At 38.6% G+C, this 23,797-nt stretch overlaps 1 pseudogene; it reads left to right on the forward strand.

The window, feature by feature from the left end:
- Window positions 1-16,682: 16,682 nt before the first annotated feature.
- On the forward strand, window positions 16,683-19,706 carry LOC103218960 (serine/threonine-protein kinase PRP4 homolog pseudogene; annotated as a pseudogene).
- The last annotated feature ends 4,091 nt before the right edge of the window (window positions 19,707-23,797 follow it).

Genomic DNA, 23,797 nt, shown 5'->3' on the forward strand with positions numbered 1-23,797 from the left:
TAGGTTGTCTCTTCACTCTGTTAACAGTTTCCTTTGCTGCGAAGAGGCCTTTTAGTTTAATGTAATTCCATTTGTCTATTTTGTTGTTGTTGTTACCTGTGCTTTTGAGGTCTTACATAAAAAAAATCCTTGCCCAATCCAGTGTCATAAAGTGTTTCCCTTATGTTTACCTTTAGTAGTTTGGTTTTAGGTTTTCCATTTAAGTTTTTAATCCATTTTGAGTTGATTTCTGTATACGCTGAGAAGTAAGGGTCTAGCCTCATCCTTCTGAATGTGAATACCCAATTTTTCCAGCACAATTTACTGATTATTTATTTCTGCTTTCAACTTTTATTTTAGATTCAGGGTGTACATGTGCAGGTTTGTTATAGGCATTTATTGCGTGGTGCTGAAGTTTGGAGTACAATCGAACCCATCACCCAAGTAGTGAGCATAGTACCCAATGGGTAGTTTTTCAGTTCTTGCTCCCCCCCAACTCACTCCCCAACTTGTAGTCCCCCGTGTCTATTGTTCACTTCCTTATGTTCGTGCCCAACACCATTTATTGAAGAGATTATTTTTCCCCCAGTGTGTGTCTTTGACATCTTGGATAAATCAGTTGGCTATGAGTGTGTGAATTTATTTCTGGGCTTTTAATTCTGTTTCATTGGTCTGTTTTTATGGTAACATCATGCTGTTTTGGTTACTGTAGCTTTATAGCATATTTTGAAGTCGGGTCATGTGATGCCTCCTACTTTGTTGTTGTTCGGGATTGCTTTATCTATTTGGGGTCTTTTGTGGTTTCATATAAATTTTACATATGTTTTTTCTATTTCTGTGAAGAATGCCATTGGTATTTTGATAGGGATAGCATTAATTCTGCAGATCACTTTGGGTATTATGGCCATTTTAACAATATTATTTCAATTCATAAACATAGGATATGTTTCTATTTGTGTCCTCTTCAATTCTTTTCAAAGTTTTATGGTTGTCAGTGTAGAGATATTTCACCTTCTTAGTTTAGTTTATTCCTAGATATTTTATTTTCATTTTTTAAATTATTATACTATGGGACTGATTTGTTGATTTATTTTTCAGACATTTCACTATTAGCATATAGACATGCTATGGATTTTTATATGTTGATTTTGTATCCTGCAACTTTATCAAATTTTTAAGTTAGTTCTAACAGTTTTTTGGTGGAGTCTTTAGAGTTTTCTATTTATAAGATTATGTCCTCTGTAAACAAGGACAATATGACTTTCTCCTTTTCAATTTGGATGCCTTTGCGTTCTTTCTCTTGCCTAATTTCTCTGGTTAAGACTTCTGATATAAGGTAGAATATAAGTGGTAAAGGTGAATATCCTTGTCTTGTTTCTGATCTTACAGAAAAAGCTTTTAGCTTTTTGTCATTCAGTATGATATTAGCTGTGGGCTTTTCAAATATGGGTTTATGATGTTGAGGTACATATGTTCTCTGTCCAATTTGTGGAGAGTTTTTATCATGAAGGGATGTTGAATTTTGTCAAATGCTTTTTATGCGTATATTAAAATGATCATATAATTTTAGTCTTTATTTCTGTTAATGTGGTGTATCACATTTATTGTTTTGTGTATGCTAAACTATCTTTGTATCCCTGGGATGAATCCCACTTTGCATCCCTGGCATGATTTTTTAACACGTGGTTGGATTCAGTCTGTTAGTATCTTTTGGAGAATTTTGGTACCTATGTTCATCAGGAAAATGGGCCTGTAGTTTCTTTTATTGGTATGTCCTTTTCTGGTTTGGGGATTAGAGTAACGCCACATTAATTAGATGAGCTTGAAAGAATTCCCCCCTCTTCGATTTTCTGGAATAGTTTGCTGAGAATTGGTATCAATTCTTTATGTTTTGTAGAATTCAGCAGTGAAACCATCATGTTCTGAGCTTTACTTTGATGGAAGACTTTTAAATTACTGATTCAATTTTCTCCTTTGTTATCAATCTACTGAGATTTTCTATTTCTTCATAAGTTAATATGGGCCATGTGTGTACAGAAATGTATCCACTTCTTCTATGTTATTAAATTTGTGGGCATATAGTTTTCGTAATAGTCTCTTAGGATTCTTCGTATTTCTGTGTTGTTATATCTTTTTCATCTGTGATTTCATTTATTTGAGTTGTCTTCTTTTTTCTTAGTCTATCTAAAGGTTTGTTTTGTTTATCTTTTCAAAAAAAACAACTTTCATTTTATTGATCTTTTGGAGTTTAAAAAAATCTCTATTTTGTTTACTTTTGCTCTGAGCTTTATTATTTCCTTCCTCCTGCCAAGTTGGGGTTTTGTTTGTTCTTATTCTTCTAGTTCCTTAAAGTGCAACAAAATAGCATAAACTTATAAACAAAAGAAATCAGTTTCTCACAGTTCTGTAGGCTGGTAAGTTTGAGATCAAGGTGCTAGCAAATTAGATGTTCCATAAGGGGTTACTCTCTGATTCATAGTTGGTGCCTTTGTACTGTGTTTTCATATGGAAAAAGAGAAGTGCTGAAGTCACCCTCTCAAGCCCTCTCAAGCCCTCTTGTAAGGCACTAATTCCATCAAGAAGGGTGGAACCCTCAGGGCATAATCACCTCCTAAAGGCCTCACCTCTTAATACAGATACATTGGGGATTAAGTTTCAACATGAATTTTGGAGGAGACACAAACATTCAAACCACAGCATCAGCTGTTGGCTAAAAAATATTCAGTGACTCTACATTATCTAAAAGGAAATACCTGGTCAAGTTCTCCTGTTGTATATTCTTCTCACCATTTTCTAGAATGAACTTGCTGCTTGGGCCAGGTCAGACTCTTGGAATCCCCTTCAATATTTGGTTCATTCAAGCCTTCATATTTTGGTCATGGTGAGAGCTATTTGAAAAGTCAAGAGACAAATAAAGGAACTTAAATTAAACTCAGTAAAGACAGCAAAGAAACTACTCAACTCTTCTCAAATTAAAACAGAAAGTGTAAATTTAAGGAAAACAACAAATATTTTGAAATGAATTTGTGTTCTATACCATTGACTTTTGACAACTTGAGATCATTCTGTGCCCTTTGATGTTCATGAACTAATAGAACCTGATGATTGCTGTGGCTTACAAAGTGTTCCTTGAGTAAATAAATGGATTTCAGGATGGTGAATGAGAAAGCTTACAGACAAAACAAGAAGGATGGAGATCTCTATATATGGAGAGAGGAACTAATGTAAGCAGGCTTCATTTATATTTTGAGAGCCTTACAGTTTACGTAAAAATCAACAAAATAAAATATAGCATTTATATGTATTATTTTAAATGAAAAAAACTTACAATTTAAAACTTTTAACACTAAAAGTACATTGCAGTATATTTGTGATATTCATAGGCTGAAACAGATAATAAAAAGTATTATTCTCCATGTCCAAATATAAGGCAAGTTCTGTACTCAATTCACTTTGTTGTTACTTCAAAGAGAAGAGGGAGTTTCTTCATATTCAAATCCTTGTGGAGTGTCTGATTATGTGCTATCTTAACAATTTTTTTTCCATCATCAGTATAATGTTGGAGGAAGACAACTAACCTGAAATGATCTCAAGCAACACTAGTTTTAGATGATTACAGAAATAACATGGTATAGTCAGAATGCAGCAAAGGTCTCTAACCCAGATTCAATCTTTTTCTTGGGGTAGGCACAGTTTCCCAAATATAAGTGGTAGGTAGGAGTGTAAATAAGTTTTTAACAGATGGCTTTATAAAATGATAAATTTAAGTGGTTACTCTTTGAAGATCACAAGTATGCACCAGAAGACAAATGAAAAAATCTTTGCATGTTATAAAAATGGGCACCTGTTGCTTGAGATTACATGTGCAGTATGAGTACAATTCATGGGTTAACTTACACCGAAGTATAGATGATACACTCTGGAAAACTGATTTGATGATTATAAAGATGTTGAAGATACACAATAAAGATTTTGAATAAACATTGCAATATACATGAGAATGGGAAAAAGCAGTATTTCTGCATAATATAGTTTTTATTAGGTTATTTTAGATGTATTTGTATAACTTAATGGCCATATTAAATACTATGAATAAAAATATGACTAGTTTATGTGTACTCCTAAAAGCTTTAATATTTGGCTTGGCCAAGAATTTTTCTTAAAATTGGTATTCTGATAGGAAAAATGGGACTTATTACTACATATAGAGTTGGCTTACATTTGGGCATACATATAATTCATTGGACTTTCTAGGAGATGTTGTTTGGTTATGGACACAAGCTTAAAGGTGTATGATGAATGCTTCTTTCAGTCCTGACATCACAAGTCTGTGATGTATAACCACAATTAGAATTAAGGTAGAAACGTTTAAATGTTGAGTCTTCCATGGACATGAGGCCCCTTTGTTGGGACCTTGATGTGGTTTCCTGAGAAAAGAGAAACCATAGGAGAAGGCCACATAAGGAGATCAAAAGAGTCTTCTAATATTTAAAGTTCCGGGTCATTCTTTTCCTCCCAGGCCTGAAATAGCCAAGAAACCCTCCTTCTCATATCATATTTCTAGGAACCCAGACTCCATGTCCTTAGACCTGCCTCAATCTATTCCAGTCTTTCTCAGCTGGGAGCCTCATCTGAGCCACGGACACAGAAAATAATTTGAGTGATTATTTTGTCATTTCCCCCACGGGTGGTTCATAACTAGGACTATTGTGGATGCAGAGGAGAGAAGTTAATGAATAATGTTTAATGGATACCTTAGGGCTCCTCTAGTCTGTCTCTTGGGTTTTCATTCTTGTAGGGTTTTTATAGTTTTGGGTTTTACATTTAAGTCTTTAAACCATCTTGTGTTAATTTTTGTATATGATGAAAGGAAGGGGTCCAGTTTCAATTTTCTGCATATGGCTAGCCAGTTCTCCCAGCACTATTAATTAAATAGGGAATCCTTTTCCCATTGCTTATCTTGTCAGGTTTGTCAAAGATCAGATGGTTGTAAGTGTGCAGCCTTATTTCTGAGTTCTTTATTTTGTTCCATTTGTCTATGTGTCTGTTTGTGTACCAGTACCATGCTGTTTTGGTTACTGTAGCCTTGTAGTATAGTTCGAAGTCAGGTAGCGTGATGCCTCCAGTTGTGTTGTTTTTGCTTGGATTATCTTGTAATTTGGGCTCTTTTTTGGTTCCATATGAATTTTAAAACACTCTCTTTTAATTCTGTGAAGAACGTCAATGGTAGTTTAATGGGAATAGCATTGAATCTATAAATTACTTTGGGGAGTATGACCATTGTCACAATACTGATTCTTCCTATCCATGAGCATGAATTTTTTTTCCTTTTGTTTGTGTCCTCTCTGATTTTTTGAATAGTGGTTTGTAGTTCTCCTTAAAGATGTCCTTTACTTCCCATGTTAGCTATATTCCTATGTATTTTATTCTCTTTGTAGCAATTGTGAATAGGAGTTCATTCATTATTTGGCTCTCTGCTTGCCTGTTGCTTGGTGTATAGGAATGCTAGAAATTTTTGCACATTGACTTTGCTGAAGTTGCATATCAGCTTAAGAAGTTTTTGGGCTGAGATGATGGGGTTTTCTAGATATAAGATCATGTCATCTGCAAACAAAGATAATTTGACTTCCTTTCTTCCTATTTGAATATGCTTTATTTCTTTCTCTTGCCTGATTGCTCTGGCCAGAACTTTCAATACTATGTTGAAAAGGAGTGATGAGAGAGGGCATCCTTGTCTTGTGCTGGCTTTCAAGGGGAATGCTTCAAGTTTTTGCCCATTCAGTATGATATTGGCTGTGGGTTTGTCATATATGACCCTTGTTATTTTGAGGTATGTTCCTTCAATACCTACTGGGAATTTTTAACAGGAAAGGATGTTGAATTTACTGAAGGCATTTTCTGTATCTTTTGACATAATCATGTGGTTTTTGTCTTTAGTTCTGCTTATGTGATGAATCACATTTACTGATTTGCATATGTTGAACTAACCTTGCATCCTGGGGATGAAGCCAACTTGATTGTGGTGAATAAGCTTTTTGAGGTGCTGCTGGATTTGGTTTGCCAATATTTTACTGAGGATTTTTGCATCAATGTTCATCAGGAATATTGGCCTGAAGTTTTCTTTTTTGTTGTATCTCTATCAGGATTGGGTATCAGGATGATATTGGTCTCATAGAATGAGGGAGGAGTCCCTTCTCTTTAATGTTTTAGAATAGTTTCAGTAGAAATAGTACCAGTTCTTCTTTATGTCTGGTAGAATTCAGCTGTGAATCTATCTCATCCTGGACTTGTGTTTGTTTGTTTGTTTTTTGGTTGGTATGCTATTTATTACTGCCTCAATTTCAGAACTTGTTATTGGCCTATTCAAGGATTCAATTTTCTTCCTCGTTCAGTCTTGGGAGGGCAAAGGTGTCCAGGTATTTATTCAGTTCTTCTAGATTTTCTAGTTTATGTGCATAGAGGTATTGATAGAATTTGCCAACAGTTGTTTGTATTTCTGGGGGGTCAATGGTAGTATCCCCGTTATCATTTTTTATTGTGTTTATTTGGTTCTCCTCTCTTTTCATCTTTATTAGTCTAGCTAGCAGTCCATCTATTTTGTTAATTAAAAAAAATACTAGCTCCTGGGTTCATTAATTTTTTAAAGCATTTTTTGTATCTCTGTCTTCTTTAGTTCCCCTCTGACCTTGGTTATTTCTTGTCTTCTGCTAGCTTTGGGATTTATTTGCTCTTGGTTCTCTTGTTCTTTTAGTTGTGATGTTAGGTTGTTAACCTGAGATCCTTATAGCTTTTTGATGTGGGCATTTAGTGCTATAAATTTCCCTCTTAACACTGCTTTAACTGCACCCCAGAGATTCTGACACATTACCTTTTTGTTCTCATTAGTTTCAAAGAACTTCTTGATTTTTGCCTTAATTTCACTATTTACCCAAGAGTCATTCAAGATCAGATTGTTCAATTTCCATGTAATTGTGTGGTTTTGAGTGAATTTCTTGAGATCTAATTTGATTGCACTGTGGTCTGAGAGACTGTTATGATTTCAGTTCTTTTGTATTTGCTGAGGAGTGTTTTACCTCCAATTATGTGATCAATTTTAGAGTCAGCGCCAAGTGGCAATGAGAAGAATGTATATTCTGTTGTCTTGGGGTGGGGAGTTCTGTAGATATCTATCAGGCCTGCTTGATCCAGAGCTGAGTTCAGGTCCTGAATATCTTTGTTAATTTTCTGTCCTTGATGATCTGTCTAATAATGTCAGTGGGATGTTACAGTCTCTCACTATTTTTCTGTGGAAATCTAAGTCTCTTTGTAGATCGATCTCTCAGAAGTTGCTTTATAAATCTGGGTGTTCCTGTATTCGGTGCATATATACTTAGGACATTTAGCTCTTCTTGTTGAATTGGACCATTTACCATTATGTAATGCCCTACTTTGTCTTTCTTTAATCTTTGTTGGTTTAAAGTCTGTTTTGTCAGAGACTAGGATTGCTACCCTTGATTTTTTCTGTCTTCCATTTCCTTGGTAAATTTTCCTCCTTCTCTTTATTTTGAGCCTACATGTGTCTTTGCATGTGAATTGGGTCTCTTGAAGATAACGTACTAATGGGTTTTGGTTCTCTATCCAGCTTGCCATTCTGTGTCTTTTAATTGGGACATTTAGTCCATTTACATTTAGGGTTAGTATTGTTATGTGTGAATTTGATCCTGTCATCATGATACCGGCTGGCTATTTTGCAGACATGTTTATGTGATTGCTTTATAGTGTCACTTGCCTGTGTACTTCAGTGTGTTTTTGTCACGGTTGGTAATAGTTTTTCTTTTCCATATTTAGTGTTTCCTTCAAAAGCTCTTGCAAAACAGGCTGAGTGGTTACAAATTCTTCCAGCATTTGCTTGTCTGAAAGGGATCTTATTTCTCCTTCATTTATGAAGCTTAGTTTGGCCAGATAAAAAATTCTGGGTTGAAAATTCTTTTCTTCAATAATGTTGAATATTTGCCCCCAATCTCTTCTGGATTAAATGCTTTCTGCTGAGAGGTCTGCTGTTAATCTGATGGGCTTCCCTTTGTAGGTGACCTGGCCTTTCTCTCTGGCTGCCCTTAACATTTTTTCTTTCATTTTAGTCTTGGAGAATCTGAAGATTACATGTCTTGAGGTTGAGCTTCTTGTGCAGTATTTTACTGGAATTCTCTGCATTTCCTGAATTTGAATGTTGGCCTGTCTTGCTAGGTTGGGGAAGTTCTCCAGGATGATATTCTGAAGTATGTTTCCCAATTTGATTCCATTCTCCCCATCTCTTTCAGGTATGCCAATTGGTTGTAGGTTATGAAATTCTCTTTTTGTGTTTTTCAGCTCCATCAGGTCAGTTATGTTCCTCTCTAAACTGGCTATTCCGGCTATCAGCTCCTGTATTGTTTTATCATGATTCCTAGCTTCTTTGCACAGGGTTACAACATGTTTCTTTAGCTAATTGAAGTTCATTATTACCCACCTTCTGAAGCCTACTTCTGTCAATTCAGCCATCTCAGCCTCAATCCAGTTCTGTGCTCTTGCTGGAGAGGTGTTGTGGTCATGTGGCAGAGAAGAGGTACTCTGGCTTTTTGAGTTTTCAGCATTTTTATATTGAATCTTCCACATGTTTGTGGGCTTATCTACCTTAGGTTTTTGAGGTTGCTGACCTTTGAATGGGGTTTTTATGGGGTCATTTTTGTTGATGTTGTTGTTTTCGTTTTTTTTTTTTTTTTTCAGTCAGGCCACTCTTCTATAGGGTGGCTGTGGTTTGCTGGGGATCCGCTCCAGACCCTAGTTGCCTCAGTGTTTTTTGTACCTGGAGGTATCATCAGTGAAGGCTGTGAAACAGCAATGATGGCAGCCTGCTCCTTCATCTGAAAGCTCTGTCCCAGGGTGGAATTGACCTGTTGCCAGCCTGAATGTACCTGTAGGAGGTGGCTGGAGAATCCTGTTGGGAGGTCTCATCCAGTCAGGAGGAACAGGATCAGTGATCCATTTAAAGAAGCAGTCTGGCTGCTTTTTGGTAGAGCAGATGTGCTGCACTGAGGCGGACCCTTCCTTGTCTGGACGATTTGGACTCTCAAAACCTGGCAGACTGAAATGGCTGAGTTGCCTGAACCACAGAGAGGGTGGCTGCCCCTCCCCTGGGAGCTCCATCCCAGGGAGAGATCAGAGCTGTGTCTGCATAACCCTGGCTGGAGTGGCTGAAACCCCCACAAGGAGGTCCCACCCAGTGAGGAGGAATGGATTGGGGCCCTGTTTAAAGAAGTAGTCTAGCCACGATCTGGCAAAACAGTTGTGCTGTGTCATAGGGGGACCCTTCCTTGTCTAGACCGTTTGGATTCTCCACAGCCAGGAGGCTGGAATGGCTGAGGTGACTGAACCACAGAGATGGGCTGCCCCTCCCCTCAGGAACTTGGTCCTGTCTCAGGCAGACTCCAACCTGTTGCTGTTGGCTGGCTGGAATTCCAAGCCAGTATGAGGTGCCATGGAAGAGGGACCTGCAGAATGATGCTGCTTGGCTCCCTGGATTCAGCCCCCTTCCTAGGGGTATGAACAGGTATCCTGCCTTGCTCTGGATCCTAGGGCTGGAGTATGTAACACTCCTAGGTCTCTGTGCATGCCTGAGCAGCTGCTTTGCTAAGACTCCACACAGCGTTGTGTGTCAGACCTAAGGCCCTGGTGGCATGGGCTCACGAGGGGATCTGCTGATTCACGAGTTGCAAAGTTCTGTGTGAGAATTGTGGTTTCTCAGGCGGGGTCACACAATTACTCACTGCTTCTCTTGGTTGGGGGTGGGGGTTCCTTTGGCTCCATGCAGCTTCTGGCTGGGCCATTGCCCCACCCTGGTTTTCTTCATTATGTGTGGGTTGAGTTGTTTGCTTAGTCAGTCGCAGTACAAGAAACTGGATATCTCAGTTGGTGGTGCTGAATTCACTTGCTACTTTTATTCCTCTTCGTTAGTGCCATGTACTGCAGCTGCTTCTAATTGGCCATCTTGGTCCGTTGATCACATTTTATTTAGCTGTTCATTTTTTATCTTGTCTAGATCTTAAGGGGCATATGCTTGTGGCATGAAGCTCACATTTGGGTTACAAAGAGAACAACAAGGTATAGAATGTATCGTCAAGAAACTTAAAGTCTACAGGAAAAGGCAAATACATAGAAAGAAAATTTCAAAATTATGTCCCAAGCTACAGGGAAAGGGAAAAGTACTGGGTTCTATGCAAATCCAAAGGAAAGATATAAAGGAAAGTCTCCTTGGGGGAGATAACAAGAGTTTTAATGAGGATTAGAAATTATTCAGGTAAAGAAGTGTGGGAAGGACATTTTGGGTAGACAGATTCGCTTGAGAATACCACTACTACTTTATTACTACTGCTAGTATCACTACTGCTAGATAACATTAATGAGTATGTACTATATGTACCAGACACTGTTGTAATAAATTTATACTTACAACTCTTTTGAACTTTACAGTTCTGTACATAGGAGATATATACTATTGTTATCACCATTTTACATGTAAAGGAGTTGTTCAGGTCACTTGCTCAAGGTCACAGAACCAAGTAGTTGATGGTGAGTTGAACCCAAGTAGTCTTACGCAAGAGCTCAATATGCTTAATCACTATACTAGAGTTTAGTGAGTATACTAGATTTTTGGAGTACATAAACCTCCATATCTCCTGGAATTTTCCCCCTCTTTCTTCTTCACCAAAATATCTTTTTCCTGTTAGGATGTACCAATAATCGTGTTCTAGTTGGGCAATCCACTGTAGATTGCCACAAAAATACTGTGTAAGAAACAACCACAAAATATTTATTTAACTTAGGATTCAGTGGGATTCAGATGATCTGGACTAGACTTGGTCTTGGCTGGGCTCGCTCATGTGTTTGTGGACAGCTATGAGTCAGTTATGTAGCTATGTTTATCTTGGATAAACTTTATCACATGTCTAGGAGTAGGCTGACTATTGGTTGAACTAGGCTGGTTCAACTAGGATTGTGGGGAAGATATAAATTACATTCAGATTTCCATAGTTTTAACCTAATATCCTTTTTCTGTTCCAAGATCCCATCCAGGATATCATATTACATTTAGTTGTCATGTCCCATAGGCTCCTCTTGGTTGTGACTGTTTCTCAGACTTTTTTTTTTTTTTTTTTTTTCCCCCCCAATGACTTTGGCAATTTTGAGGCATACTGTTCAGGTAATTTGTAAAATTCCCTAAATTGGAGTTTGATGTTTTTCTCATTATTAGACTGGAGTTATGCGTTTGGGGGGCGAAGACCACAGAGGTTTGTTTTTAGTATATTATATCAAGGGTACATGCTATTAACATGACTTATCATTGTTGATTTTCACTTGCATTGGATTTTAAAATGAATCTTATATAAAACTCTATTTTTAATTGTATAAACTATATAATGGGGGATAAACTTACAAATATATTCTCCTAATCCCAGGGACCTTGTACCATTTCAGTTGTTACTTGGATTAAATGCATGAAGATGTATGAGATTTTAAGTCAATGGGTTAACTATTATAAGCATGATAAATAAGTTTAATTTCTCATAACAAATGTAAGGCGAGTTCTTAGTCTGTTTTGTGCTGCTATTCTGTGTCGAATACTCAAAACTGAGTAATTTTTCAAGGAAAGAAATTTATTTCCTCACATTTCTTGAGGGTGGAAAGTCTAAGATCAAGGTGCTGGCATCTGGTAAGGGCCTTCTTGTAGCATCATGTGATGGACGATAAGAGAGAGAGGGAAGGGGGCTGAAAACATCTTTTTATAAGAAATCACTCCCATGATAACAGCCCTAATCCATTAATGAGGCAGAGCCCTCATGACCTACTCACCTCTTAAAGGTCCCGCCTCTTAACACGGTTGGTTTAGGAATAAAGTTTCCCACACATGAACTTTGGAGAGCCCATTGAAACCACAACAGGCAGTAAATACAATTTCCCAATGCAAACAAAAAAGGAAACATCTTCGTTTCAAGGTAAAGATTATATCAAATATGAACCATTAGCGTTGAAAGAGTATTTCAGGGAGAAGAGCCAAGATGGCTAACTAGACACAGCCAGGAAGAGCTTCTCCCACCAAGAGCAACCAGAACATCAAGCAGACTGGCATACTCCAAACAGATCTTTGAAAAGAAGGAATTGAGAGTGGATACAGGGAAGATGCAAGCCCTGGGGCTGAAAGGGGAGGAAGCTGGGAAACCTGCACAGGGTTGCTGACCACTGGAACTGTTCTTGGCCCTGAGGGGCTCCTAGGGGAAGGGTGAATGAAATAGGCATGAAGAGGCCCACTCTTGCCACAGACCTTGGGATCTTAGCTACAAGAGACCCACAACCCTTACAGACATTTGAGTTGGCAGGGAGAACTGTCCAGAGAGTTAGCAGAGACAGAACTCCTGTCTGTGTGGAGCCCAGAGGGTTGGCATGGAAAAGGCTGCAGTGGAGCACACAGCCATGAGCACCCATCCCAAGCCATGGTCACCCATCCCATGAGCACCCATATTCCTCTAGGTGACTTTAGCCTTTGTTAGTTGCTGGATCTGGAGACAGCAGGGCTATCTTTCCTGTGGGATGGGGCCAGTCTCAAATGAATGTCCCATCTGCCAGCCTCTCCTAGGGTCCCTGCCTGGCTACACCCACTTGCAGCACAACCTTAGCTGCCCCACTGAAATGCTTGCCAGCAGCCACCATCAAATCTCTTTCACTGGCAGCCCCCTCCTTCCCACTGGAGTACTTTTGCAGAGACTCCCACTAGTACATACCAACCTGTAGACTCTTCCCAGCCATGTTGCCATAGCCCCACTGCTGCCCAGCCAGCATGCACGCATATGTAGTCCCCCTGCTGCCCTGTTGGTGGGCACTCACCCATGGCCTCCTGCTGCCCTGTTGGTGTGCACTTGCTGGCAGCTCCCTGCTGCCCTGCTGCCCTGCTGCCCATGGCTCCCCTGTCATCCATGGCTCCCCTGTCACAGTGTACTCTCTTGTGTACCCACCACCGTCCTGTCACAGCACTTTTGTTGGCAGCCCCCATCTGAATGTTGTTGCTAGCACACTGGGAACACCTCAGCTTCTCCAATGCAACAGGTGCTTGACCTAGAGGGGCCAGAGAGCAAAGCTGTAGGCTTGATGCCTGCTCCTCAGGATGAGAGCATGAAGCTCAGGACTGTTGAGCAGAGCCTTGGCCTCCTGAAAGCATCCAGAAATGAAGCCAATTGATTAGACCCAACTTATGCCACAATAAAACCCTTAAGGACATCAAAGAATATACAAGCAAAAAGACCCATTCAAAGGACAACAACTTCAAAGATTAAAGGAACATCAGCCCATACAGATGAGAAAGAACTAGTGCAAGAATTATGGCAATTCTAAAAGCCAGTGTCTTCTTACCTCCAGATGACTGCCCTGGCTCCCCAGCAATGGTTCTTAACCAGAGTGGAATGGCTAAATGACAGACATATAATTCAGAATCCAGATAACAAGGACGCTCAATGAGATAGAAGAGAAAGTTGAAACTGAATCCAAGTAAAACAGTCCAACAGTTGAAACATGACGTAGCCACTTGAAGAAAGAACCAAACTGAATTTCAGAAAATTAAAAATTCATTACAGTAATTTCATAATGCAATTGGAAGCATTAATAACAAAATAGAGCAAGCTGAGGAAATAATCTCAGAGCTCAAAGACTGTTCCTTTGAATCAATGCAGGCAGACAACAATAAAGAAAAATGAATGGGTAAATTCCTGGAAACATACAACCTCCTGAGATAGAACCAGGAGGAAATTGAAATCCTGAACAGACCAATAATTAGTTCTGAAATGGAATAAGTAATTAAAAAAAAATCCCATCAGCCAGAAAAAGCCTTGGACTAGATGGATTCACAGCCAAATACTACTAGATGTACAAAGAAGAACTGGTATGAACCCTACTGAAATTATTCCAAAAAAGTTGAAGTAGAGGGACTCCTCCATAACTCATTCTCTGAGACCAGCATCATTCTGATACCAAAACCTGGCAGAGACAAGATAAAAAAAGAAAACTTAAGGCCAGTATTCCTGATGATCATAGATGCAGCAATCCTCAACAAAATACTAGCAAACCAAATCTAGAAGCACATCAAACAGCTAATTGGCCACAAACAAGTAGGCTTTATTCCTGGGATGCAAGTTTGGTTTAACATATGCAAATCACTAAATGTGATTCATTATATAAACAAGGCTAAAAACAACAAGGCTTTTGATAAAATTCAACATCTCTTCATACTAAAATTCCTCAACAAACTAAAAATGGAAGAAACATACCTCAAAAGAATAAAAGCCATCTATGACAAACCCACAGCCAACATCCTACTGAATGGGCAATAACTGGAAGCATTCTCCTTGAGAACTAGAACAAGACAAGGATGCCCACTTTCACCATTCCTATTTACATAGTACTAGAAGTCCCAGCTAGAGAAATCAGGCAAGAGAAAGAAATAAAAGTCATCCAAATAGGAAGACAGGAAGTCAAACTATTTCTCTTCATAGATGCTATTATACCTATAAAACCCTATAGCCTCTACCCAAAGGCTCCTGGAATGGATAAACAACTTCACTGAAGTTTCAGGATACAAAATCAATGCACAAAAATCAGTAGCATTTCTATACACAAATAATGTCCAACCTGAGAGTCAAATAAAAAATGCAATCCCATTCACAATAGCCACAAAAGAATAATACCTGGGAATACAGCTAAAAGAAGGAGGTGAAATATCCTACAAGAATTACATAACACCACTGAAAGAAATCAGAGATGACACAAACAAATGAAGAAATGGTTCGTGCTCATAGATAGAAAGAATCATGGTTCGTGCTCATAGATAGAAAGAATCAATGTTGTTAAAATGGCCGGCTGGGCAGGGTGGCACATGCCTGTAATCCCAGCACTTTGGGAGGCCGAGGTGGGTGGATCACGAGATCAGGAAATTGAAACCATTCTGGCTAACACGGTGAAACCCCGTCTCTACTAAAAATACAAAAAATTAGCTGGGGGTGGTGGCACACACCTGTAATCCCAACTCCTTGAGAGGCTGAGACAGGAGAATCTCTTGAACTCAGGAGGCAGAGGTTGCAGTGAGCCGAGGTTGTGCCTCTGCACTCCAGCCTGGTGATAGAGCAAGACTATGTCTCAAAAAACAAAAAACAAAAACAAAAAAAACATAGCCATACATCCTAAAGCAATGTACAGATTCAGTGCTATTTGTATCAAACTACCAAATCATTTTTCACAGAATTAGAAAAAACAATTCTAAGATTTATATGGAATAAAAAGAGCCTGAATAGTCAAAGCAATCATAAGTAAAAAAACAAAGCTGGAGGCATCACACTACCCGACTTTATACTACAAGGTTACAGTAAACAAAACAGCATAGAACTGGTATAAAAACAGACACATAGACGAATTAAACAGGTTAGAGAACCCAGAAATAAAGCTACACATCTACAACCATCTGATCTTTGGGAAAGCTGACAACAACAAGCAATGGGAAAGGACTCTCTATTGATTAAATGGTGCTGTGATAACTGGCTAGCCATATGCAGAAGATTGACACCAAGCTCCTTCCTTTTACCACATACATAAATATCAACTTGAAATAGATTAGAGACTTAAATATAAGACCTAAAATTATAAAAACCATAAAAGAAAACCTAAAAATTACCATTCTGGACATAGGCCTTGACAAAGATTTCATGATGAAGTCTCCAAAGGCAGCTGCAACAAAAGCAAATACAGACAAGTGAGGTCAAATTAAACTAAAGAGCTTCTGCACAGCAAAATAAACTATCAACAGAATAAACAGTCAACCTACAAAATGGGAGAAAACATTTGCAAAGTATGTATCTGACAAAGTCTAATATCCAGAGTCTATAAGGAACTTAAATCAACAAATGAAGAACAAGCAACCTCTTTAAAAAATGGGCAAAGGACATGAACAGACACTTCTCAAAAGAAGACATACATGTGGCAACAAGTATATGAAAAAATGCTCAACAACATTGATCATTAGAGAAATGCAAATCAAAACTACAATGAGATACCATCTCACACCAGTCAGAATGACGAGTATTAAAAAGTCAAGAAACAACAATGTTAGCAAGGTTGAGGAGAAAAGGGAACAATTATACCCTGCTGGTGGGAATGTAAATTAATTCAGTCACTGTGGAAAGCAGTTTGGAGATTTCTCAAAGAACTAAGAACTACCATTTGACCCAACAATCCTATTACTGGGTATATACCCAAAGGAAAATAAATCATTCTACCAAAAAGACACATGCACCCGTATATTTATTGCAATACTATTCACAATAACAAAGACATGGACTCAACCTAGATTGGATAAAGAAAATGTAGTGCATATACACCATGGAATACTATAAAGCCATAAAAAACAAAATCATGGTCTTTGCAGCAACATGGATGCAGCTGGAAGCTATGATCCTAAGTGAATTAATGCAGAACAGAAAACCAAATACTGCCCGTTCTCATTCATAAGTGGGAGCTAAACATTGAGTACACATGAACACTAAAAAGGGAACAATAGGCACACGTGCGGCAGCTCTTTTCCTTCTTCCATTTCCACTGCCTTTCATGGTCCAGGAAGTCATCATCACAGTGGCGGCAGAGTCAGGAAGTTCAAGATGGCCCCTGCGGAGACCCAGACGCTGTGGGAACAGCCGGAGATAGAAGATGCTGATAATTCTGAAAAGAGTATACATGAAGAAAATGGAGAAGTATCAGAAGACCAATCTCAAAATAAGAACAAAATAAGTAAAAAAAGTATAAACACAGAAGTAAACATAAGAAACATAAACATTCCTCAGAAGACAAGGATAAAAAACATAAACATAAGCATAAATGCAAGAAACACAAAAGAAAAGAGGTTACGGATGCTTCTGATAAAGAGGGTATGTCTCCAACAAAAAGAACTAAACTTGATGATTTAGCTTTGCTAGAAGACTTGGAAAAACAGAGAGTCTTGATTAAGGCTGAACTTGATAGTGAGTTAATGGAAGGAAAGGTCCAATCTGGTATGGGGTTCATTTTACAAGATTATGAGTCTGGCTCTGAAGAAAAGGGGGAGATTCATGAAAGGCAAGAAATGGAAATAGATCTAGTACTAGATCTTCAAGTACAAAGGGGAAACTTGAACTGTGGACAATAAAAGTACTACAAAAAACGAAGTAAAAGCAGATCCAAAGAATGGAGTAGATGTAGGTCTGATAAGAAGAAAAGTAAGGGGGGTATTGAAATCGTTAAACAGAAAACAACTAGGAGCAAGTCAAAGGAGAGGAAAAAGTCTAAAAGCCAATCAAAAGAAGTAAGTCTCAAAATCAAGCAAGAGAATTAAAATCCCCTACCCTTAGAAGATGATCTTAAGAGAAAATTGGTAAGGCCAGATCTCCTGCTGATGATAAGGTTAAAACTGAAGATAAGAGTAAATAAAAAAACAAGACAAATCCCCAATTATAAATGAAAGTAGAAGTCACGATCAAGGTAAAAAATCGAGATCCCCAGTTGATTTAAGAGGTAAATCCAAAGACAGAAGGTCACAGTCCAGAAAGAGAAAATGAAAACAGTCTGAAGCTGATAAAGAAAAGAACCCAATTAAAAAAAGATACTTCATCTGCGAAAGAAAATAGGTCACCCAGTAGAAGACCTAGTTGTAGTCCTAAAAGAAGTTTGTCTCCAAAACCACGTGATAAATCAAGAAGAAGTAGGTCTCCACTTTTAAATGATAGAAGATCTAAGCAGAGCAAATCTCCCTCTTGAACACTGTCTCCTGGTAGAACAGCTGAGCCGATCCTTAGAAGGAAAATGAAGAGAACCAGAGAGAGGACAACTTTCTTCTTCAAGAACACGACCTTGAGATGATATCCTCAATAGACATGAAAGATCAAAAGATGCCAGCCCCATCAATAGGTGGTCTCCAATTCGAAGAAGAAGTAGATCTCCCATTAAAAGGAGGTCTCATTCCCCACTCAGATGTAGCACAAAAAGTCGGGTCTCCAAGAAGAAGATGCAGGTCTCCTTGGAAAAGGGACAGAGGTTGGAGGAGCAGATCATGCTTGAAAAGGTGGTCTCAGTCATGGGGTGGTCGTAGATGAAGGAGCAGAAGCAAAGTAAAGGAAGATAAATTTAAAGGAAGTGTTTCTGAAGAAATGAAAGTTGAACAGAAATATTTGTCTGATGATAACCTTGAAGATTTTGATGTGGAGGAAGAAGATGAAGAAGCCCTAATAGAACAGAGAAGAATCCAAAGGCAGGCAATTGTTCAGAAATATAAATATCTTGCTGAAGATAGCAATATGTCTGTGTCATCTGAACCAAGCATCCCTCAGAGCAGTACGAAAACATGATCACCTATCCTTCTGGAGCGAGTAGCTGCTGTTGTTAAAGAGTATGAATGGGAAAATGTTGATACATTTGAGGCCTCAGTGAAAGCCAAGCGTAATCTAATGACAGTTGAACAGAATAATGGTTCATCTCAGAAGAAGTTGTTAGTACTTGATATGTTTTAAAGAATCTGATGATATGTTTGCTGACGATTTTGATAGTGCTTGTCTCTGGGCTGCTGGCAATGGATAAGATTCAAAGAGAATCCCAACCTCAGAGATAACTGGACTGATTCAGAAGGCTATTATCATGTGAACATAGGTGAAGTCCTAGATAAATGTTACAATGTGTATGGCTACACTGGGCAAGGTATATTCAGTAATGTTTTATGAGCCAGAGATAATGCAAGAGCCAGCCAAGAAGTGGCTGTCAAGGTCATCAGAAACAATGAGCTCATGCAAAAGACTGGTTTAAAAGAACTAGAGTTCTCGAAAGAATTTGATGCCGATCCTGATGACAAACTTCATTGTCTGCGACTCTTCAGGTTTTTCAATCACAAACATCTCTGTCTCATATTCGAGCCTCTCAGTATGAACTTACAAGAGGTGTTAAAAAATATGATAAAGATACTGGTTTTCATATTAAAGCTGTAAGATCCCATAGTCAGCAGTTTTTCCTGGCATTGAAATTCCTCAAAATATGCGATATCCTACATGTGGACAACAAGCCAGACAATATCCTGGTTAATCATCAGAAACTATTTTAAAGTTTGTGATCTGGGGTTGGCTTCACATGTTGCAGATAATGACGTTATACCTTGTCTTGTCAGTAGATTTTATCGTGCTGTTGAAATCATTATAGGTAAAAGCTGTGACTATGGTATACATATGTGGTCAGTAGGTTGCACCTTATATGGACTCTATACTGGAAAAATTTTATTTCCTGGCAAAACTAATAACCGTATATTGAAGCTTGTGATGAATCTCAAAGGAAAGATGCCAAATACGATGATTCAAAAGGTGCATTCAAAGATCAGCATTTTGATCAAAATCTCAACTTCATGTACATAGAAGTTGATAAAGTAACAGACAGGGAGAAAGTTATTGTCATGAGCACCATTAATCCAACTAAGGACCTATTGGCTGACTTGATTGGGTGCCAGACACTTCCTGAAGACTGATGTAAAAAAGTATACCAGTTAAAGGACTTGTTGGACCAGATTCTAATGTTGGGCCTAGCTAAATGAATTAGCATCAACCAGGCCCTACAGCATGCCTTCATCCAGGACAAAATTTAAGCAAGATGAAGAAACTCCAAGGGTTTGAGTAAATACAGGGACTGAAGAAATTTCACAGCACTTTATTAATGAATATAAACTTATAAATATTTCTCCAGCAGATTTGAGGAAGCATGATATATTTGAATTTCTTTTAGAAATGTTAGTTAATCTGTTTTGTGTCTTATGTGAAATTTCACCACGGAACTGTTTTAAATTGCCAAGACTGAAGAAAATTACAGTGCTAATGTATATGGTTGCAGTTCACACTAAAGACAAAAGCATCTGTTATAAAATGAGTAGCAATATTGGGTGGTTGATTTGTTTTTAGCAGACTTGGCTTCATTTTGGTCTTCAGACAAAATGGCCAGCATAAATGCTGTTTATATTCATGTTTTCCTAGGTGCCGCATGCCGTTGATGTATTCAGTGCCGAAAGGGGTCTGTTCCTTCTTGAGCCTGCCTGCAGGGATGGTCTCCTTAAAGAAAATGTGGCACATATATACCACAGAATACTATGCAGCCATAAAAAAGAATGAGTTCTTGTCCTTTGCAGGGACATGGATGAAGCTGGAAGCCATCATTCTCAGCAAAATAACACAGGAACAGAAAACCAAACAGCGCATGTTCTCACTCATAAGTGGGAGTTAAACAATGAGAACACATGGACACAGGGAGGGGAACATCACACACCAGGGCCTGTTGGGGTGGGGGACAAAGGGAGGGAGAGCATTAGGACAAATACCTAATACATGCGGGGCTTAAAACCTAGATGATAGGTTGATAGGTGCAGCAAACTACCATGGCACATGTATACCTATGTAACAAACCTGCACGTTCTGCACATATATCCCAGACTTCAAGTAAAGTAAAACTAAGGAAAAAAAAAAAAAAAAAAGCAGGTTGTGTACCGCATTCAGTACACTGAAGGTAAGCTACACCATCGACAGCTCTGGTGTTTTAAGATGTCATTTTATTGGAACAACTGACAAATGGGGAATGTTAGCTTTGTGGCAGAATTACTTGCATGTGTGATCATTGATCTTTTTTTTTTTTTTTTTTTGGCATTGCAACTGTGGCATAGTTACAATTTTTGTTCTGTTCATCACATTTAAAATTGGAAGAGAATGCGCTTAATGGATAGAGCACCTTCAGTGTACTGTTTCTTATTAACTTTGCTTTTTAAAAATCAACTTGCTATAGACTTTATATACATTTTGTAAAATACAGTTCCTAGTGACATAGAACCGCTGCATAGTTTTCATTTACTAATTACAAATGTTGAGGCCTAATTCTGAAAGTCCTCATATTTAAAGGTTAGATAGACAGTGTAATGAAATTTTTAACTATGTATATCTCATTTTGAAAGTGTACTGCTTTATGGTAAAAGCGTTTTCATGTGTTCATTGTTTTCATTATCTGTGATCATGTTGTCTTTCAATACAAGCATAAACCTTCCACTCTTGAACAAAGCAGCTGCTTTTTACAAGCAGTAATTGCTGCTTTACTTTTTATTTCTTTTGTAAATGAAGCTTTTCTTTAAGAATGTGACTTTAAAGTGTTGTCTATTGCATAAAACAGTTGACACTCACTTCTTGTAAAGTGAAGATTGTTCTACTGCGTGTGAAGTGGGCCATGCAGATTTCTGTATGTTCTCAGTATGCACCACTAGATAATAAAGTATTTTGTGAACAAGGAAAAAAAGAAGGGAACAATAGACACAGGGACCTACTTGATGAGGGATACCACCTGTTGGGTACCATGCGCACTACGTGGGTGATGAAATCATTTGTATATCAAACCCCAGTGACACACAATTTACCCACAGCACATCTGGACATGTACCCCCTGAACCTAAAATAAAAATTGAGAAAAGAAAAAAAAAAAGAGTTTGGGTGGGAACCAACAAATAAATTTATGCTTATATTTACATTAAAGAAACACTGGACAGATACTAAAGGAAGTTATGTAAGTTTTTACCAAAATGAGGCTTCGGGAATGGAATGGAGTAGATAAGAATAGAGATAGGAATGACCTATCTGAATATAGACCTCTTAAACTAAATAAATGTCACTTTAAACAAAAGAAAGTATATCTTGTGAGAATTCCTTACAAATAATTGACTCATTTTCATAATGTTTGGATATAGGATGAGAGCCTTGATTTTCAGTAAAGTCTTTCCTCCTCTTAACTAATGGCTTCCCCTCCCCAACCCCAAGTTACTTCTTACCTTTGGAAAAATGATATTACATACCCCAATGTGGTTTGTTCTCAAAAACACGTATAGCAAGGATTTGTTTTTATTCTTCCAGGATTCTTCATTTCTTGTCATAGAATCATGGGATCTCTGGTTACAATGAAAATATCAACCAAAGCCAAGTCAAGACATTAGGGCACGTAATTATTTCCACATTTGAGTGGCACAGACAAGAAGGAAGTAGGCAGGGTAAGCATTTATTTATTAAAAAAGTAGTTATTGAGTACTTATTATGTGCTTGGCTCTGAGGCAAGAGGCATTTGCTCCCCTAAAGTTTAATTGTGCCATGGAAACAATGACAAAATGGTGTGAAGAGTATGATTCACAGCAAGCATTGTGTCCTGCAGGGCTGAGGAGCAGAGGCACCTCCGTCTTGAGGGGATGGGCTGTGGGAATGGTTCAGACCAGGATTCTCAGAGTTGTTGACTTTTATGCTACCTGAAGGATGAGTGGGATTAGAGGAAAGAGGTGTTTATGTGCATACATGTGAACAAGTGTGTATATATGTGTGTGCATGTGTGTACATGTGAATGAAGATCATTTTAAGTGGAAGGGAAACCATGGAAACCATGTCCAAAAAGCCTAGAGATAAGCATGGTTGTTTTACTTTCAGAGAAGGACAAGGGGATCCCTGTGCTGAATGTAATGTAATCTGAAGCCTTTGAGGTCTAGGAGGGTTTCCTGGAGGAAGTCACAGTTGAGCTGATGGGTAAGAGATAGGGGTGACTGCCAGCTAATCAGGGGGAAGAGGGGCAGGGCTCTCTGAGTGAGAACCATATCCTGAACAAAGGTTCAGAGGAAGTGGATGCCTGGTCCCTTCAGGAAAATACAAATTGCTCAGTTAGACCAGAAAACAGATTGGAATTGGGGGGGGGGCGGGTAGCAGAGGTGGGGAGGTGATAACTATCCTAGGTCTGCCACTCAGTAGCCTTGAATAAACTGGGATTAATATTTCCCAGCTTCAGGTTTTCTTAAATCTTAAAGTAGGGACAATAATAATAGACCCTGATGCATGCATTGCTGTGAGGATTAAATGAGATAAACTTGTAGACCACCCAGCACCATGCTTGGTATATAGTAAGAGCTGAGTAAAGGGTAGATTTGATTATCATTCATCACTTTTGAATCGTTAATGTGCTGGTTAGTAACCTAACCACTGTTTGCAGCTGGAGGCTTTGGAAATTCTTCTCTGAATTTTCCCAGAGTCCTTACTGGAGAGATCCTTGGCTGGACACAGTGCCTGGCACATAATTGACAGTCAAAGGATAGATGCAGAAGGGCAAGGGAGGTTATTCTTTGGGTTCTGACCACAGGGATGAACCTCAAGAGAAACAGACGGGAAGAATCTGCAGATGTTTGGTCCTTATTGGGAGATGCTTCTCCCTCTTGATTGAGAAATTTCAGACATTTCTTCTTGCAGCCCACTTTCATTTCTTGTTCCAATTTTAATCTCCCCACTCCCCCCGACCTTCTCACCCGTCAAAGTAAAAATGTGTATTTGTGTAAGGAGGGAGGGTAAGGAAGGAGTGTTGTGCAACAGTTCTTCATTCAATGCAATACTGCTCTGCCAAAAATTCTACTTGTGGTTTTTATCTTTTCAGCTGAGTGGCTGACACTGGGGTGTGTACAATGTTTAACAAGAGGGAAAGTTTTATGCCTTTAACCTTTACAAGAAAGAAGGAACCCCCGGGGACAACCGGCCCATCCAGTTCCTACTGAAATTCAGACCTCTTAGGCTTCCTGGCTCTTTTGTGGAAGTCATTGTGGCCATCAGCTCAGGGCAGAGGGGCCAGTCTACTATATTTAGAACGATCAGGGTCACCCTATCATCAAATATGAATGGGGTGGCAAGAACTCTGCATGGCTTCCTTACTTCTTTTTTTGCAA

Source organism: Chlorocebus sabaeus, chromosome 12 (assembly GCF_047675955.1).
Source record: "Chlorocebus sabaeus isolate Y175 chromosome 12, mChlSab1.0.hap1, whole genome shotgun sequence".
In the NCBI taxonomy this organism is placed as follows: Eukaryota; Metazoa; Chordata; class Mammalia; order Primates; family Cercopithecidae; genus Chlorocebus; species Chlorocebus sabaeus.